The 11,296-nt window shown below is 39.9% G+C and overlaps 1 non-coding gene across 1 annotated transcript; it reads left to right on the forward strand.

Annotated features, from left to right (window-relative positions):
- The first annotated feature begins 962 nt into the window (after positions 1–962).
- On the forward strand, positions 963–1,077 carry LOC118623114. The gene has a single exon (XR_004958217.1). It is a non-coding gene; the product is annotated as a small nucleolar RNA SNORA40 (small nucleolar RNA).
- Positions 1,078–11,296: the final 10,219 nt, after the last annotated feature.

An 11,296-nucleotide genomic window follows, 5' to 3' on the forward strand; every position in this document is an offset into this window, starting at 1 on the left:
GGAACTGAACCCGGGTCTCTCTGGACCACAGGCCGACGCTCTAACCGCTGTGCCAAACCGGCCAGGGCAAGACTTGGTATTTTAATCTGAAAATGGGAAGAATGAATAATAACTCTCACCATGCTTAATTTAATGGGATTATTGTGGAAACCAAATGAAAAGATGTGAAGAAAGGCACTTTGTAAGTTATAAAGCTTATCATGTCAAGTTATACGTCAAAGTAGACTCCTCCAGGCACTTTGTCAAATTCTAATGCTGAGTTGCTTGGGTGGCCTCTGGGCTTGGACAGTTTTATGAAGGGCTCCACTTACTTACTCTCTCCTAGATCTTCCAGGCTCTCAGACAGGAAATTATAGGTTCACAGTCACCATGGTGGCATCCACTCAAATCTGCCCTCTCCGAGTGGCACCCATGCATTCCACCACCCTTCCTTCTCCTCTCAACAGTCCCCTCCTTTAGAAAAGCTTACTCTTCTCAGTATCTTTTCCTTATGGTCTTACTTTCAGACATTTCGCCCAAAGAGCTTATTTAAATGCAATGGATTTCTAGAGCAGTGAAGAGTATCTTTGAATATGGGGAGAGGATATGACCTTTTATTTGCTTTCAAATGTCACTGCACCAGCTTCTTCAGCCCTCAGGTTTCGAACAGCGCAGGGCCTACTGGATCCATGGTTAGCTAAACCCTATTTAGCTAGCATCCTATGTAAGATTCAGTGAGCTAAATCCTAGTTAGCTAACTCTTTTGCTAGAATTCTATTTTAACAAGCTCAGAGAAATTTCCATGACTTCCCTGAAGACACCCTCCTCTGATGGGGAAGTAGTAAGTCATTAGTAGAGAGTGCGATTTGCCATTGTCTTTCAAACCTTGAAGGTGTGCTCACTGATTGTCCTATAACCTCACTTGCAAAAATTTTCTTAAGGAAATAATCAGAGATGTCTGGGAAGATTTACATACAAAAATATACATTTCATTAACTTGTGGACAAAGACTACATACAGGTGCAAAAAATAAAGCCTCTTTTGCAACCCAGAACTCATTGTTCAGTATGAATTTTGATACATATAAGAAAGAACATTATACCTAAAACAAATGTTGGTTCCAGGACTGTAGAACTAATAATTTAAAAAGTATAGACTATAAGGGAAATCTCAAGCATACTGATTTAGTATCCTAATTTTAATGTTGATAATGACACAAAGATGACTTTTTTTCTTAGAAATAAAAAAATACACACACACACACTTCAGTTTTGGTTATAATTTATGTTACTATTAATGATTATTTTAAATAAAATTTAGAAATAAGCTAAATATTAAATAATAGGAAAACAATGTAAAAATTTATTCTTAACCGGATAATGGGAATAGTGTGCAGCCATTGAGAATTTCTATTTGGAGAACACTTAATGAACTGAAGATGTATACCTAATCTAGACTTTTTTTTTTATCCTCACCTGAGGACATTTTTCCTTTTTTTTTTTCTATTCAGACAGAGCGGGAGGGAGAAAGAGGAAGAGAGAGAAAGAGAAACATCGACGTGAAAAGGGACACATCAAGTGGCTGCCACCCTCACGACCCAACCAGGGCTGGGAACAAACTGCCCTTAGCAGGAATCGAATCTGGGTCTCTCTGGACCGCAGGCCAACGCTCTAACCGCTGAGCCTAACCAGCCAGGGCCTAATCTAAAAATTTTAAATAAATGACAACGCAATATTTAAATATTTTTATTTCAAGATGAAAATTTCAATTTGTGTGTCTATCTTATCTCCTGAAGACCAATTTAAATGACCAAATAAACATGAAAATAAAAATTTAACTTTCACAAGAAAAAGGTACCTACAATGAACAACGACTAGATGTGTGAGATGAATCGTTAGAGTTCACGACCCCCGTGAAAGGACTGAATATGGCAGAGAATCTGTACAGGCTGCAATTAGTATTCTCAGGGAAATTTGAGAACATATTTTTCATGCTAAAATAGGAACAAGTAGCTATAAAAAATAACCACCACAAATTTTCTAATGAAATATGACCCAGCAATTCTACCTCCAGGAATTTATTCTACGGATATACACATTGCAATAGCTGTGCAGTGACTATTTGAATTTCAATTGTATTTCGAATGGCAAATTCAATGGCATTTTGAATGGCTGTACCAATGGCATATTTGCAATAGCAAAAGATTTAATGCAACGTAAGTGTCCATACGTTGAAATAATACACAGTCACAATAACAAAAAGAACGTGGGAGATATTTGTCTATTGACAAGGAAAGACCTCTAAGATATATTGCTAAATGAAAAAACAAACAAACAAACACATGTAAAACATTGTGTGTTATTTCAGATATACCAAAATAAATCTGTGGTGGTTGCGTGTGTGTGCAATGGTAATGTTTATGTGCAGAGAAAAGACTGTAAATCTCGCTATCGACATGTAATTATTTGTTTTATATTTTGGATTGTAATCCAACACTACATTAATTTGTTTGTTTGTTTTATTGCATTCTTTCATTGCTCAGATTGTTGCACCTTTGGCCCTTAGGAGCTCTTTCAGGTTGGCTCCTGTATCCTTTGACAGAGTCCCATCCTTTTTTTTTTTGTGCATGTTCTTACTCTCTGGCACTACTACATCCTCCAGGATCATCTTGTCCTTTCCCAGCCCCAACCCTAGAATCAACTGTTTCCCAAGGAGCCTGATTCCTTTTATTGAAGAATGATGTTTAGATACCAAGAGCTGGGTGCTAGGTGTTCTTGTTCCTATTGGTTATCATTCTTTCCAGGCCCTCTTAGCAGATGAAGCTAGGAAATAGATGCATGTATACTAACCCATTTATGTATATAATTATTTCTGTATCTGTATATCTGTAGGTACAAACTGAACCCAAATCCATACTGATATAAAGAAATGATTGAATAAATAAATAAAGAGGGGAGAGGAGACAAATCTTCTTACAGAAGAATTCCAAATAACATATGTAAATACACCCCCTCCAGAAAGTGGAACTTAAGCCCCTACCCCCCCCCTTTTTTAACCTTACCCTAGGATATGTTTTATTGATTTTAGAGGGAGAGGAAGGGAGACAGACAGAGAGAAACATCAATGTAAGAGAAACACTGATCCATTGCCTCCCGTATGCACCCTGACCAGGGATCAAACCCGCAACCTAGAGAGGTGCCCTGACTGGGAATCAAACCTGCAACCTTTACAGGGGAGAAACCTGGCAGATACCATCTTAACCAAGTGATAAAAGTTAACATCACTAGCAATGAGACAAATTGGCATGTGTAACTCCTGATATGATGCACTGAGCAGAACACAGTGCCACCATTTTGGTATTCTTACCAAAAATGCATAAGCTGAAAATAATGAGAGGAAACATCAGAAACCCAAATTTAGGGACATTCTACAAGGAATTGGGCTGTACTCTCTAAGACTACCAAGGACATAAAAGACAAGTAAAGACTGAGGAGCTGGTCTGGACTGAAGGAGACTGAGAAGATATGACAGTTAAGTGCATGTGTGGTCCAGGTGAATCCTGCACCTACAAGGACATTATTGGGATAACCGAGCAATGTTAATGGAGTCTGGCGAACAGGTGGTAGTATTGCGCCAATACTAATCTCTAGATTTTGCTGGTTGTACTGTGGTTACGTAGAAGAGTGACCTTATTTTTAGGAAATATTTCTTAAGTATTTAGGAGTAACAGGACATCTTATTTGCAACATACTTTCAAGTGGTTCAGAAAATAATAATAATCCAGATAAATAGAAAGAGAGGAAGATAAGGCAAATATGGTAAAATAGCAATAATCGGGAAATTGAGATGCAAGGTATATGGGGATTATTTTTTTCTTACAACTTTACTATTATTTTGTAATCATTCAAAAAGAAAAAAGTTAAATAAAATAAAAACATTTAAAGAATAAAAAATTGAAAAATGGAATAAATAAAATAGTTAAAAATAAGTTAAATAAAAATTATAGATAAAATTTTAGTTTTTAAAAAGATCAAATTTATATGGTAAATTTAAGAGCTACAGCCCTGGCCGGTTTGGCGCAGCGGTTAGAGCGTCGGCCTGCGGTCTGGAGAGACCCGGGTTCGGTTCCTGCTAAGGGCATGTGCCTCGGTTGCAGTTTGTCCCCGGCCCTGGTTGGGTCGTGTGGGTGGCAACCACTTGATGTGTCCCTTTCACATCGATGTTTCTCTCTCTCTCTCTCTTCCTCCCACTCTATCTGAACAAAATATCGAAAAATGTCCTCAGGTGAGGATAAAAAAAATAAAAAATAAAAATAAAAAATAAATAAAAAAAAAAATTAAAAAAAAAAGAGCTACAGGAGAAATTGAAATAGACAGGAGTCTATTTTTGTTGTTGTTGTTAATCCTCACCCAAGGATATTTTTTCTATTGATTTTTTTAGAAAAACATCAATGTGAGAGAGACACATGGATTGGTTGCTTCTCACACATGCCCTGGAGGCTCCAACCAGTGAGCCACATGGACCAGGCTGAACAGGACTCTTGAATGAACTTTTTATCCAGAGATCAAATGGACAGAAAGGTGAATTGGGATGTGGCATTCCTGATTAGCATAATTAATGAAGAAAGTCTAGTCCTTATATGTCAAACTTTGTACCTTGAAACAAAATACACCTTCTCTTCTAGTGTCAATTGAAGAGTCACAAAATTTGATTATATTACTTACTAGTCCACAAAGAAAACCTCAGTAGAATAAATCTATATGAGAATTATTTCAGTTAAGCAGATGTGGTTTTGAATACATGGGCTTTGAGATCAGCTCTATCAACCAGTTTGGGTTACTTCTGCCTTTGGAGTGTTTTGTCTCTGAAATAATGTAAATATGGATAGCTACATTTTTATCCAAAAGTAATTTTATTTCAAGGGGCTGTTCAGATTTTCACTGGTACAAGGTGTCAGATTGCTCTCAGAGGAAATTCCACGTTAAGTTCTGTGCCATGTACTGGAAGTCGGATTGTCATTAGTTTTCATTTTCATCTCTGTGTTGGTGTTTCTACTATGGATGTTTCTATTGTGGATGTTAGGGGTGTTTTAAAAAAGTATATTTGCTGGTTCTTTCCTGTTAAATTTTTTAAAATACAATAGGTATACTATATTTATGAAAAGTGAAAATCTATTTTGTTGTTTCTAATTTTAGTTGCCTACCAAATAAATGCATGTTGCTTTTATAATGAGAGAGAAACAGTATGTGTTATATTTTTGTTATTTTTCTGAACCTTTTGTAAATCCATCAGTTACAAGGAGGGTCTGTAGGAACCTTGAGGGACAGAGAGGTGAAACGATTTGAGCAAGTTTCTTTAGTAAGGTTTCTAAGTGAGAATATGGTAAGTGGTAGAGATCAAATCTTTTTGGCTCTTCGAGGCCAGAACTCTTGGGACTCCCTCCAGGCACCGTCTTGGCTGTCTCTGAAGGACCCGCTTGCCTGTGCTCTCCAGCGAGGGAGGCCTCTAACGTGTGAAAGTCCTTGGATGGAATATTGATTGTTTCAACCTTTCAAAATGGGTTAAGAATCAATTTAGAGTTACACTTATGGGAAAAGGTTAATAGAAATTTTAATGAAACATTTGACTTTGACAGGATTGGAACTCAATGGCTTTGAATTTCGAAACAAAGCCTTTTCCTGTAAGACCATCCAGTTGCAGGTTAGCAGCTGTCCAAACTTACAGATGGAAAAGTCGTCATGGGAGGCACTTTGCCTTGACCCCTGGTGCCAGCAAATATAATGAGCATGACGAAGAAAAAGTAAATGGTCACGTACCCCTGGAACCCAGAGGCAGACACTTCATACATAGTTATATCTTGAGACTTTCCAAAGGTCAGCTCCGCAGGAAATTTTATGAATGCTGGACTTAGCATAATGGCCCAGTCATGTTTGAGCTTATGTATTAATAACCCTCTCTTCAGGAAATGTGGAGTTACACAGTTGGCCTCTTGGCTGCTCACATATCCCTGCATGTGAGCCAAGACAGCAAGGAGAAAGCCCTGGGTTGGAACAGTACAGCTTATTCCAGCCATTGGCCACTGAGGTCTTGTCAACACGCACACAACGCCCACAACACTGCAGTTATGCCAGTGACTGGCAGGGAACTAGATTCATCTTGACCGCCAGCTAGTTGAACTCCCATTGCTGGAGAAAAAAAGGCACTAGAAATTAGTCCCTTTTTCTTTGCATAATTCCAATATCAGCCTTCCCCTGCCACTATGAAATTGCCTCCTCAAGGACATACTGGGAGAAAGGAGGGCTCTCTCACCCACACCTGAGTGGGGTCTCACCCATGCCTGACTCGACTCTATCATCCACACCGTCTTGACTCTTTCATCCACACCCTAATCATCCACACCCAGGTTGATTTTCTCACCCTCACCTGAGTCGGCTCTCGCATCCATACCTGAGTCTGTTCTTTCATCCACAACATAGATGATTGTCTCATATTTATCAAAGTCAGCCCTCCTCTGTGCATCTCAGCTGGCTCTCTCAACCTCACCTGAGTTAGCTCTCTGTACCTGAGTATGTTCGCTCACCCACCTTGTTGAGGAGTCCTTGGATTATAGGTTGTAGACCTTGGGGAGTTTCTAGTTTTAGAGAACATTGCAAAAATCTTGGCAGTGGCACAGAAGGGACTATTTCTACCTTGAGCAGGTTAGCCTCCCAGACTTGGCCTAGGTCAGAGAACAAGCAGCCCAAAGGGAGTCAGGAATCTTAGTTAGCGTAGTTTGCACTTGAGGGTATAAAGGGGTTTATGGGATTTGAATAGCAGCAAGAGAAGGTGAATAGTTAATGACAGTCAATATAGGATAAAGGTATAAGGAATAGAGTTAGGGACTTCAATGGTGGGGCCCTTGGGAGAATATATTGATATTCTGGTCAGAAAGTAAACATCTTCCTGAGGCTTTATAGCCAGTAATGGAGCTAAGCAGAAAGCTGTGCTGGGTAGGGAGAAATCCTTGTGAGAGAGGTTTAGATCAAGGCAGTCTCGTAGAAGATTTCCAAGCATGGTTTGCTTGCTCCAAGGTGGTAGGAAATTAAGAGGTGTTCATGGTGGATATGTTGCCCCTAAATCCACTAGGAACATGGTGGGTGGCCATTGATGGGGATGATTATTTCCCCTTGTGCTCTGAGTTCGTTGGGGACAAGGGAGGATTCATGAAGGAAATTCATGGGAAGACGGATTTGTAGGTGCTTGTGCCCTTTTGCATTTTAATCCCAGGCAATCCAGAGTCCAGTGTTCCCTTTCCTTACAATATCTGCAAACATTCCTACCTATGGAGGTCTTGGAGAGAACAGAGTGCTTGGCTTGTTTCCTTCAAATTGTTAGGTTGTTCAGTCATGAGTTGCACTGTGTTTGCTTGGCCTTCACACAATGGTCATCATGGTGACGGCCTAGTATACGTATTTCAGAGAGAGGAAAATTTACATTGTGTTTTTGAATAACATCTCTAATTACTGGTGTGAGTCATTAGTAAAGCTAATGATTGAGGAGAAGCTGTTAAGGTGTCCAGAGTGAGATTGAAGTAGTCCTTCCAAACATTCTAATCTATGTCCATGGTTAGAGGCCTGCAGTTGTGTAACTGTGGCCAGTTGATTTCCGAGAGAACACAGTAGGAGTGGGTTCTAAGTCTCTCTGCTATGGTTTTAGCCCATAAACGTCAGGATATTCTGATTTCCTGAAGGTCCTCTCGCAGAGTGGCCCATTTGGCATTTTTAGACCACCAAGTGGCATCTCCACAGTTCTCTAGACTACAAACAAGTTGATATAAATCACAGAGCCCAGGAGAACTTGCCCTGGGGACTGGTCTGAGTTGATTACTAAATTCTTTCCTATTATTATGGGGGTCCAGAAATAACAGCATGTAAATCTGAGTGAGAACAAGGCAGAAAGGGTGGGCTTAGGTTATTGATCTTTTCCCGCAGGTGAAGAAAGACCACTAATAAGCATTAAGATGGAGAGCTGGGGAGGACAAGGAGGGTAAAGAGGAAGGGTAGGGGGCTGGTGGTGAATTAGTAATAAAAAAGTACTAAAAACAATAAAACCCCAGACGGCTTCACCTCTGAATTCTACCAAACATTTAAAGAAGAGTTTGTACCAATTCTTCAAAAATTCTTCCAAAAAATAGAAGGGGAACACTTTAGCACTTTTTTTGTTTGTTTGCGTGTTAATCCTTACCTGAGTATATTTTTCCATTGATTTTTGGAAGGGAGGGAGGGAGGGAGGGAGGAAGGAAGGGAGGAAGAGAGAGAGAGAGAGAGAGAGAGAGAGAGAGAGAGAGAGAGAGAGAGAAATATCTATGTGAGAGAGACACATCAATTGGTTGCCTCCCACATGACCCTGACTGGGGCTGAAGATTGAACCTGCAACTCAGGGACATGCTCTTGACCAGGAATCAAACTTCAGACCCCTTGATAACTCTGCTGAGCCAAACCTGCCAGGGCACGTCACCACTCATTTTATGAGAACAATTAAAACTAATGCCAAAACCAAAGACATCACAAGAAAACTCTAAACCTATCGCTTATGAAAATGGACACAAAATCCTCCACAAAATACTAGATTTGAACTTCTGTTGTATGTATCTTTCAGACATATATCCTGTGTGTTTGGTTCTTAGGTTAATCTGGTATTTATTTCTACAATGCTATTTGAATTGAAACACTCAAATATTTTATAGGTAATCCTATTCCTTTCTACCTTATACCCCAGCAGTTCTTTATGTATTACATACAATTTTTAATTTTTTAACTCTTTGTTAAAAAGCGACCATTCTCGCCCTGGCCAGTTTGGCTCAGCGGTTGGAGCGTCAGCCTGTGGTCCAGAGAGTCCTGGGTTTGGTTCCCACTAGGGGCAGGTACCAAAAAAAAAAGTGACCATTCTCTATGCATGTCATAATGTACTTTTCCCCTGGATTTACTTTCTCTTTTTATATTTAACTAAATTTTATGTCTTTCTCTACTCTAATAAGCTACATTTTATTCAGTTTAAAATTCAATTTTTTTCCTGATAAATATTGCTTCTTTAACATCTCCCTCTGTCTGTAGTTAATTTTATTTATTTTTTATTTTTATTTTTTTTAATCCTCACCCGAGGATATTTTTCCATTTTTTGTACAGATAGAGTGGGAGGGAGAGAGAGGAACAGAGAGAGAGAGAAACATCGATGTGAAAGGGACACATTGAGTGGCTGCCACCCGCACGACCAACCAGGGCCGGGGACAAACTGCAACCGAGGTACATGCCCTTAGCGGGAACCGAACCCGGGTCTCTCCGGACCGCAGGCCGACGCTCTAACCGCTGAGCCAAACCGGCCAGGGCTAATTTTATTTTTTACACATGTCTTCTTAAGATGCTATCTCTTTAAAGAAAGCGCCTTTTCCAGGATGTTCGTTGTTATTTTTCTTTCACAGTTGAGGAAGGACTGCTCAGTGGTTAAGGGTCTGGGCTAGGGGTACTGCTCAGTGGTTAAGGGTCTGGGCTAGGGGTACTGCTCAGTGGTTAAGGGGTGGGTTTGGGAGTTCTGCTTTGTTCCCATAGCACATGAGTCACCTGGGGGCGGTGAGGTGGGCATGGAGAAACACAGGTGTCTGAGTGGAAATGGGGTTATGCTTGAGGGAAAAGAGAAAGGCTATTGTGATGCAGTCCCAGAGTCCACCACACAGGACAACTTCACAGCCACGAAGAGGAGGTGCTCCAATTGACCAGAACTGTCAGTTCAGAAATGGGGGTTGGAGTTACGGTACAAAATCCTTCAGAATAGTACTTAAATAGTGTCGCAATATGGTAGAAAACCAAATTACATCTGGGGGTATGGACTGGGTACAGTAGAAGATGATGGTCTAAAAATCAAATTGGCAATTTTTTAAAAATTAAAATATCTAATGTTGACGAGGGCTCACCCAGGTAAACAGGCCCTTTAAAAAAAATATAAAGGTAAGTTGATTTAAAAATTTTTCGGGAAAATTTGGATATACATTTCAAAAGCCTAAAAATACTATCATTATTTCATTTAGCAATTCCATACTGGCTATTTATCCTAATAATAATAGTCAACATTTATTGAGGGTCATAAGCACTATTGTGAATGCTTTTTGTATATTTGTGAATTTAACTTTACAGCAACACTAAGAGGCAGAAATTATTATCACCCCTATTTCCCAGTGAGGAAACGGAAGCACAGAGCAGCCAGGGAACTGGAAAGAAGACTCAGTCAAGGTGCCTAGTGCTGAGGCTCGAGCCCCTGAAATTCTAATGGAAGTTGGAGTCTAGAAAGTAGCAAAATTCACCCAGACGGTGTGGCGCAGTGGTTGAGTGTCGACCCATGCACCAAGAGGTCACTGGTTCGATTCCCAGTCAGGGCACATGCCCAGGTTGTGGGCCAGATCCCCAGTGGGGGGCATGCAGAAGGTGGCCAATCGATGTTCTCTCTCATTGATGTTTCTATCTCTCTCTAAAAAATTAATAAAGAAAAGAAGAAAGAAAGTAGCAAAATTCTGAGGCTCAAACTGAGTTCCCAGAAGGGTGGGGCAGGGGGTGTGTGAGGAGCAGGCTGGGGGTTGGATGTCTCCAGTCCCCACTTTTATGTGGCTGGAGGGCAGGTGACAAGGAGCTTGGTTGATCCCATCGCTATATGTCCTTGAACGTAATGAAATAACCGCCACTGTCAGATGTGATTCATGAGGTGTTTTCTGGTCCTTTTAGTTTAATCAGAGACAATGTTGACACACAGAAGATTTTCCCCAGAGGACTCATTAATTGAGTTGTCACTAAATTGAGTTGTCATTCATTGTTTTTTTGTTTCTGTTTGCTTTTCATTTATAACCTTGCTTGTAAGTGTTCATTTTTTGCTGCCTCTGACTTTTCAGAGAGCTCTAATTTTATTTTTAAAAAGAAAAGAAAAAAGATAGACTCAGGCTACAGCAAATGGGATTTTCAGTGAAGTCACCTCTTAGGCTGCCAGTTAGTTCATAGATGACTGGGGAACAGAAATCCTACCTCTGGTGCAAAGTTTGTGCTTTACTCACTGGAGGAGTGATCTCTATTTTAAAAAGATGTTTTTTTAAAATAACATTTTAAAGTATATAGTTGGGTTTGAGATAATAGCAAGCTAAAGCTTCATGAACCATTCAACTTGGGAAAAATAACAGGGAAAATTAAAAAACAGATGAACAAGTTATTTTGCACTCTCTGGGCTTGTTTTCACCTACTTATTAATTTGAGGACAATCCTTGTCCGCTCCAGAGGTTCCCAAACTCTTAGTACAGGGCTCC

This window comes from Molossus molossus, unplaced genomic scaffold (genome assembly GCF_014108415.1).
Source record: "Molossus molossus isolate mMolMol1 unplaced genomic scaffold, mMolMol1.p scaffold_m16_p_9, whole genome shotgun sequence".
In the NCBI taxonomy this organism is placed as follows: Eukaryota; Metazoa; Chordata; class Mammalia; order Chiroptera; family Molossidae; genus Molossus; species Molossus molossus.